Source organism: Vulpes lagopus, chromosome 1, assembly GCF_018345385.1.
Source record: "Vulpes lagopus strain Blue_001 chromosome 1, ASM1834538v1, whole genome shotgun sequence".
NCBI lineage: Eukaryota > Metazoa > Chordata > Mammalia > Carnivora > Canidae > Vulpes > Vulpes lagopus.
The window spans coordinates 92,690,481-92,699,805 of NC_054824.1; the positions used below are offsets into that span (position 1 = coordinate 92,690,481).

The 9,325-nt window shown below is 39.2% G+C and overlaps 1 long non-coding RNA gene across 1 annotated transcript; it reads left to right on the forward strand.

The window, feature by feature from the left end:
* Positions 1-909: 909 nt before the first annotated feature.
* LOC121477494 lies at positions 910-7,641 on the forward strand. The gene is made up of 5 exons (XR_005984265.1): positions 910-981; positions 1,527-1,598; positions 4,221-4,406; positions 6,416-6,531; positions 7,583-7,641. It is a non-coding gene; the product is annotated as an uncharacterized LOC121477494 (long non-coding RNA).
* The last annotated feature ends 1,684 nt before the right edge of the window (positions 7,642-9,325 follow it).

Below are 9,325 nucleotides of genomic sequence, written 5' to 3' on the forward strand. Positions count from 1 at the left end.
CTCATACTGTCTCTAAAAATGGTAGGGTCACCTCATATATTTATTCTACAGATTTAAATAGAACCAACTCTATGCCAAAAACATGCTCATTCACAGAGGGATGAGAGGCTAGGAGCGGATCACTGTGGGACATGTGACTGCTCACTGACACGCAGTCCTCTTTCCTTGCATCACTGGGAAAAGCGCTGCCTGAACCCTCTGAAGATCACCTAGCCAATTCTGACTTCTCTAGGCATTTCCTTTCATAACAACAAGAAGGGGCAGTAGAGAGAGAGGGGGATAAAAGGGGGGGGGATTCAAAAACAAAGAAAACCAAGCAATATGATATCATTCAGTGAAGGGAAAAATATCCTAATGTTTCCCAGCCTCCATGAGACTCTGGCTATATTTGGGGATCAACATAATAATCTTGAGTCATCAAAGTGATTAAGAAATAACACAGAGATATTAATAAACTATTTCATCATTTTAAAAAATCCCAAAATTTTAGAATATAAAATGTCTAGTAAAGATTAAGTTTCAGTAATGCATAATATCATCTTATGTGTAATGCCCCCATTTCCCCTTGGTAACAAAGCACATATTTTATATTTAGCAACATTAGGGACGACTCTATGATAAGGTACTGGGCTAGGTCCTAGAGGAGAGAGAGGTAATGGAGACATTATTGTGTTCTCAAATCCTTTTGACAAGTTTTCTCTCTGAAAATGTCATGTATCACCTTAGGAGTCTTTGCATCTTCTTACAATACACCCACCCCCAACCACTTGCTATCTGGCAAGTTAACAAAGTGTCCTGATAAGGAAAGGCTACCACTTTCCTTATCAGTACTTTGGGTTCCTTTTAGTAAATAAGGATAACAGTACTGAGTCTTAAAAAGGTGTAAATTCAGACTCGTCTATCACAGAAGTGACACAGCACAACCTTCTGAGGCAGTCCCAAACACAGCATTGTTCTTTTATTTTGGGGAAAATGCATCAGGTCTCAGTTTATATCATCATTTTTCCATTAGAAGCTAATGAAATCTGGAATTAGAACATCACCAGAGGAGCCTATTATCAACCAAAAATAGAAATTATTTTCAATTGGCTGCTACTGGTGTGTTGATAGTCTTGCTGCACCTGAAGGGTGAAGCACAAGCTGAGTGTGCTTTTAAAACTTTCTGTAATTTCGGATAGTGCTATGTTCCTGTTGAAGTTCGCCACACACTGATAGGAAAAAACAATAGATGGAGAATTAAGAGAAACTGTGTAGCTCTAATTTATTATGTTATCTCAGTAATTCCAGGTTGTAGGGCAGACGGACTAATGATTTTCCTCTTTTAAAGGACAGAGATTTCTTTCAAGTCTCTTTCACTTTGTAATGCTGGGCTGAGACAAGTGCAGAAGCTTGAAGGAGGGTATTTTTTTTTTAATTCACTGAGGAAAAAAGCTGTGTCAGATTCCCTTCCTATCACCCAGTTCCCTCAGGGGCTTCATATATGGCAAGTTTTCTACAGAATTTCATCCCACCGTTTGCTTTTGTAGACACAGACACTTCATGGAAATTTCTGACTGAGAAAAAACATTGCAGCACAGCAAGATTGGTTAACCATAAAGGTAAGTCCTTAATTTAATATGCCAACATGGTTAAAGCGGAGGTGTCTCCCATTGAGAAGTGACTGCGCTCATTTCAAAATAAATTTTAAAAAGTGGTAGGTAGTCTAGATCATGTGTAGAGAAAATCTTCTGATTTTTAATGAAAGTTCTTTGATATTAATACCAAAGCTTGACAAAAAGATAAAAAAAAGAATAAAAGAAAAAGCAAGTAAAAAAAATTCCAACTGAAAATCAGCAAACAGAATATAGAAGCAGAGTGAAGAATAATAGACTATTGGCCAAGTGTATGTGGAGTGGTTCAATATTAAAACCTCTTGGTTTAATTTAAAATGTTAATAGAATAAGGAAAACTGATCTTCTACAGATGATGAAAAGTTATTTGATGAAATATGACATCCCTTCTTTATTTAAACTATTAGAAACCTTTCGGTTGTGCTAGGTAACAAAATGGCATGGATTTTACCACTCATCCTATTTCACTCGGTTTCCTAATTACTAGCAGCTAAAATTAAGCAAAAGGGGGAAAAGGTGTGAAAATAGGAAAAGTGGATGGGGTCCTGGTTGGCTCAGTTGTGAAGTGTCTGCCTCCCGCTCAGGTCATGATCCTGGGGTCCTGGGATCGAGTCCTATGCTGGGCTCCCTGCTCAGTGGGGAGTCTGCTTCTCCTTATCCCTCTGCCTCTCCCCCTACTCGTGTTCTCTCTCTCTCTCTCTCTCTCTCTCTCTCTCTCAAGTAAATAAAAACTTTTTAAAAAGTGGAGATAAAATTACTTAGATAAAATTACTTATTTCAGATAATTGTTTACTTAGAAGGAAAAAAATCAATTGTTATTAGTAGTAAAAGAATTAAGTGGTTGGGGAAAAATTAATGTACACGATCAAATAGTTGTAAATACTGAGAAAACCTCTTAAATTATATGTTAAAAGAAAAGATTCATATATAATAACAATAAAAAAGGTGAAATATCTATGACTAAACTTAGAAATGCATGGGATCTATGAAGACAATATTAAGATACAAGTGAAGGACATATGCTATTTTAACACATAGAAATTCATACCATGTTCTAGGATTGGAAACTTAAACAGTATTAAAATGTTAATAACTCCTGAAATAATTTATATATGTCAAGCCAGCCTTCTTCCAGTCAAGGCCTTCTATTTTAAGATAGAAGTGGAAGGCCCCACTTCCTCCAATAAAAATTTAAAAATATGTTTTTTAACTTACACATACTTTATACTTTACTGAATATAAAAGCAATTATGAAAAAAAACTAGATCACACTATAAAGCAGTTAAAATTAAAGCAGAGCAGTACTTGGGTGGAAATTAACAGATCAGTGGAATAAAATAGAAAATACAAAAATAGATTAAATATATGGGACTACTAGGTACCAATCTAGAAAAAAAAATACATAAAATAAATTCCAGATATATCAGAAATTTAAACATCCCAAAAATGAAACATAACATAAAAGTAATAGAATAAATATTGGAAGGTTTTAGTTTATTTATATGTTTTTAAGATTTTATTGATTTATTCATGAGAGACACAGAGAGAGGCAGAGACTTAAGCAGAGAGACAAGCAGGCTCCCTGCAAGGAGCCCAATGTGGGACTCAATCCCAGGATGCCAGGATCACACCCTAAGCTCAAGGCAGACGCTCAACCCCTGAGCCACCCAGGTGTCCCAATGTGTGGATATTTTTTAAAAAGCCAAGTTCAAGACAAGGCACTGTGTGTGTATATATATTTATTCATTTGCCTACACACACATGCATATATGTCTATATGTATGTATAAATATCCATAAACTATCCTCTGAAATTTAGGGGAACCGGATGGCTGAGGGATCTGAGTGGGAAGAATAGTTGTTTTCCTTGTGCATTCCTTTGCACGTTTTGAATTTTTACCAGATGCATATATTACTTATTCCAAAAAATAGAGGAAAACAAATATGTTATGGTGAAAAGCCATCCTATGACAATTGACAAAGGAGTCAAGGAAAATTTTAGTCTTGTTAACTAGCTTTCAGCAGGGACAACAGCTTTTCAACTGCTTTTCTGATTAAAGGTTAAGTTTCTTGAAGAGTAGAACCATGTTACCCACTTTTTCTCTTCTTACCATGGCAGGACCCCAGGTCAGACCCTGCTTCTCCCTCTGCCTGTGTCTCTGCCTCTCTCTGTGTGTCTCTCATGAATAAATTTTAAAAATCTTTAAAAAAGAGAGAGAGAGGAGGAATACAAATTTGACTATGCTGTTGAGTATTATTGTTGTTATTATTACTTGGTCCACCGAGGAAGAAACTCAGCTCTTTTCTTGATTTACAAATAAAGTGAATTCAGAATCAATCTGGTGACAGATAGAAGAAGGTGTTATCTCAAAGGAAAGTGAATGAGTGAAAGTAGTACCTGCTGTTTAGCAGGAAATAGTATTTATCCCTCTCTGTTCGTCTGACACAAATACTAGTCACTTTTGGCTACTGTCCCCGGGGGGAATGGGGCTTCCTACTTAAATAGCTTGTGAGTTTTCTCAAAGTCAAAACACATGTTTCCCCCCCTTTTTTTTTTTTTTACTTTAATGCCTGGTCCTTGAGTCCTTATGCTGAGCTTTCACTCCCACAGCCACGTTGGAGATGCTCTGGACAGGTGGCTGGCTCTTCCAGACCTTTGGAATAGAAGGGCTTGACTGGAGGAAGACTGGCAGCGGTTCGGCTTTACCACCCTTTGCTTCCTGAGGCTGGGCAGATAAGGAGCTATCAGCGTGGGCACGGGGCTGCAGCAGCAGATCCGATGGAAGCAGAGATTGCAGTAAATTAAGAATTTGTTATCACTTACAGCAGGCTGTCCTCTTTGCAGGGCTTCTGGGCAAAGTCACAAGCTGATTGAGGGCATTTCTTGTTCCAGTAATACTGAATATTTATATTTCTGAGGCTAAAAGGACAACTGAAAGATAAAGCATGCGTTGTTTTGCAAAGTTTCCTGGGTGAAATGTGAAACTGGGCTCCCCCGCACATGGAGGGCAAGGACATATGGAAGAAGGAGGCGGCCTCTCCAGGTAGCCAGGTGGCAGGTTTAATAAGCAAGGGAACTTACCTATGAGGCCTGTCTTGGGTGGTGGAAAAATGAGTGGGCCTCTGCACCCACCTGCCAGAAACTGAAAGTTTATATAGAGAGGCCCTACCTGGGTGAAGTCACATTATAGTCCAGATGATCACAGCCACATATTTGTCTGTCACAGCCATACCCTTGAAAATGGCTCTGGGGGTCCCATCAGTATGTAGAAGGTACATTCCAAGGACACAGAGGAGGCCAGGAACCCAGCTTATGGGTAACTTCCAATCCTGCCCTCATTGAATGACCTCCTCCAACACTTCACGCCTCGTGTGACTGGCTCCTATAATCATACAGGCCCCAGGTTTCCTGCAATGTGCCCTGAGCAGCCAGGAAGGGGTTTCATTAGCATGGAGGTGGCTCCTTTGGCAGTATTCTGGTTGTAATGGAAGATACCACAGCAACAGTATGGGCACCTGCAAGAGAAACACAGATAAGGTGATGATTCCCAAAACAAGTAGCAAGTCTTTCAGCCAAGAGCCCCATGATCCAAACCACCGATTTGCATCCCCTCAGGGGAAGTGTTTCCTTGTGTCCTCGTGTAACTTGCTAAAGATGATACATTATCTGACTCCTCAGTATGAACACATGGCCTACTGTTTGGATAATAGCAAAGGTGCCCCCTCGTGAGGCAGTCATAATGTCCAAGGCCATTATGTTTCAGAGAACAGTTTTTCTCATTAGAGACATTTCAGTCTTCAGTAGAGACAAGTTTTGCTGGCTATCATTTAATGCTTTGGGGGTGAATTTAGTAAGGGTTTCTTTGTGTGCTAAAAAGTCCTCTGCCAATGGAGGGGACAAAGACAGTGAATGACCAAATGATCCTGCCAGTGGAAAACAGAATGTGCCCATTTGGCTTCAAGGAGAGAGAGGTTGGCAATTTTTTGTTACCATGGGGCACTTCTGGAAGGCAGAGTGTGTGGTGATGTTGCTCATTTTCTCTGCCTCCTGCCTGGTAGAGAAATGCCATTTCCTTCCATAACCCATAGCCACACTAACCATGCCTGAATGCCTTTCCAGGCTTTTTGCTGGAACTTGGCAGCTATATCAATAATGTCAGTGGAAGCATATGCTCTCACCATGAGCATTTCTACTCCAAATTGGTGGATGGCCATTTTAATAAGGGAATTTACTTAGAAGGTTTGTCTTGAGCAGCCACAGGATGAATAGATCTCCGCACCGTGGAGAGGGTTGATAGATCCAGCTACATGCCAAGTAGGCAGAGTAAGTGACCATCAAGAGCTGTTCTGATCCACTCATAGGCTAGCCAATGCCTCACATTGCCCATTTGGGGGATTCTTTTCAGTAGATTAAAGCTTTAACCTGTGAAGTATAGATTCTTTTCCCCTATTGGGACAATCCTTAAATTATTCACAGACATTGCCTTATTAGAGTGAGTGTGTTTCAGATTTTTCCTGAGAACCAGTTTTTAAAACTTTAGGGCTCTTAAATATTTTAATATTGTCCTTGCCTCTATCATTCTTCATTGTAAGGTGTGTGTTTAATTATTTGTTTTTCCTATTAGACTAAAGCTCCAAGAAGGCAGGGACTTTGTTTATCTTCAACAGGACTTTATCCTAGTGCCTAATACAATGTCTGGCACGTAATAGAAATCTCAGTATTTGTTATATTGAACTGAATTTCGTTAGATAGAATTGCATAAGAGGTTATTCCTTGATGAGAATAAATTCCTTTCTTCTTTTAAGGAAGGAATAAGGCAGAATTGAGAGCTAACCTTATTAAAGACAGGCTTCACTTACTGGAAATCATGAAAAGCTTGACTCACCTTGAACGTTATTTAATGATCCTTCTATTTTTACAGGTAAGCTAAAATTCAGTGATTTGACCAAATGTCCACAAATACTAATTGGCAGAACTGGAACAAGGGCCCAGGTCTCCAGCCCAACAGTCAGGCATTTGTTCCACCACAATTTGTCTTTCTTTTGTTTCAAGATGTTGGAAGGGAATATGCAAGCACTAGCAGCATGGCCATGGAGGGGATTCAGCAGGCTTTGGCAGGCACACCTAATCTGGTAAACATTGGCTTATTAGTGACAGACTTTTATGAACATCTTACCAACAAATGGCCTCTAAACTGCAGCTGTCCTCTATTTGCTGGGAAAATTGGTTCCAATGGCTAGACAGAAGGGTCCTGTACTCTTCTATCTAGAGTACTGGTGTCAACAAGAAAACTTTTGGGTGATCTCCTTGAAGAATTATGGCATCTCTGACACATTTTAGGTGGTAGGGTTCTTATCTTCCAACTTTCTTTTCCACCTTTTTGCTTCCTGTTTTTGTTGACATTTCACTGAAGTCTGCTGATGATCCCATCAACATGGTAAATTTGCTTAATTTGCTAATTTGAAGTTGGTTGAAATGTATTTATTAATGCTATGCCCTCTTCGCTTTAAAGAGTAGCATGCAGTTCATAGATAAATTGGCAGGAGAGCTTCTTCAAATTTTTTTAAATTTTTATTTATTTATGATAGTCGCACAGAGAGAGAGAGAGAGAGAGGCAGAGACATAGGCAGAGGGAGAAGCAGGCTCCATGCACCGGGAGGCCGAGGTGGGACTGGATCCCGGGTCTCCTGGATCGCGCCCTGGGCCAAAGGCAGGCGCTAAACCGCTGCACCAACCAGGGATCCCAGTTTCTTCAAAATTTAAATTATTAAGCTGGCAATGTACTACCAACCATGGCAGGGGCATCTGAATGACTCAGTTATATGTCTGGTTTGGCTCAGGTCATGATACCAGGGCCCAGAGATGGAACACACATCAGGCTCCCTGCTCAGTGGAGAGCCTGTTTCTTCCTCTCCCTCTGCCTGCTGCTCCCCCTGATTATTCTTTTTTTCTTTTTCTTTTTCTTTTTTTAGTTTTTATTTATTTATTCATGAGAGACACAGAGAGTGGCAGAGACATAGGCAGAGGGAGAAGCAGGCCCCACCCAGGGAGCCCGATGAAGGATTCGATCCCAGAACTCCAGGATCACGCTCTGAGCTGAAGGCAGACGCTCAACCCCTGAGCCACCCAGGTGTCCCTCCCCCTGCTTGTTCTCTCTGTCAAATAAATAAATAAAATCTTAAAAAATAAAAACCGTGGCAATCTGTTACTGCTGAATGTAAGATAAGAACCATTGGAAAATATGAACTATGTTTTAGTAACCTTGCTTGTTAAAAACAATCCTGCCTGCAAATCTAAAGATAAACTGCACATAAGCACTATATTCTGGTTGATAAAGTTGTTTTCCATAAGAGTAAAAGTAAACAGTTCTAATACTGCTATGCTTGTATACTAGAACTGATCATTTAAGTAAGTGGATACAGATGATAGGAGCCACGTTTGTCATGGCTGAAGTGGCAGTTTACAGAAGGGCAGGGACAGGAGGGTAAAATGATCCATGTGGCAGTGGTTTAGAATTGGAGGTATCAGTGTGGACTTTTGTTTAGCTTAAGGCAGACACATGTATTTACATCTAGGAATGTATATAAATATGCATATATACATGGGATTTTATGCACACATATATCCCTTTGCTCTGTCAGCAGAAAGGGCCTAAAATAAACAACATCCTAGTAGAAATAAGCAGACCCAGCGCCCAGAACTTGCCTTTAATATTATTTTTCGATGAAAAAAAAAAATCAAACCCCAAGAAAACAAAAAACTAGACTCTTTGGGGAAATGTCTGAAATGTCTGATTTTAAGACTAGAGGATTAAATATATAAAATAATCCTGGAGCATTCTATAGTCCAAAAAAGTAGGAAGGTGCTCAAAAACAAACAATAACAATAACTGATGAGCCAACAACATTGATGAAGATACATAGAAGGAACATGAGAGGCAACTGAAAGTGTTTACAATGGTCAAAACTAGAACAATTTGAGCCACAAAATTAATAAAATAGTGTTGAACCGTAACGAAATATAAAGTAAGTATTCGTGATCCATACTGATAGAAATATATGGTTGAATAAACGAATACATGGTGGAGAAGGGATGAATTTCTCATTCAGAAGAATCCCAGATACGTTACATAGATAGTCCACTCTAAAGAAGAGAATTTGTAACTCCCCACTCCTCAAGTAAGGAATGCAGTTAGTGACCTTCTTTCAAAGAAGCAGCATGGAAAGGGAGAAAAATGACCGACTTTACAGTGGAGAAACTTGACAAATACTACCTAAGCCAGATGACCAAGGGCAAAATCAATGATGACTTATGTGGATAGTATGTACCTTGGAGTGATGTGATGAAAATGGTACTTTAGTTCTGTGACCTTTCTCCCCAAAACCCGTAATACCAGTCTGAACTTGAGAAAAGTATCAGACAAATCCCAGTAGAGGAACATTGTGCAAAATATCCGACAGATACTCCTCCAAACTGTCAAGGACATCAAAATCAAGAAAATTCAACAACTCTCCAGCCAAGAGAAGCCTAAGGGAACATGGCAATTAAATGTAATGTGATATCCTGGATGGGATCCTGGAAAAGCAAAAAAATATATATATTAGGTAAAAACTAAGGAAATCTAAATAACATATGGATGTTAGTTAATAATAATGTAATAGTATTGGTATGTTAATTGTAATAAATGTATTTTACTAATGTAAGTTGTTAACGGT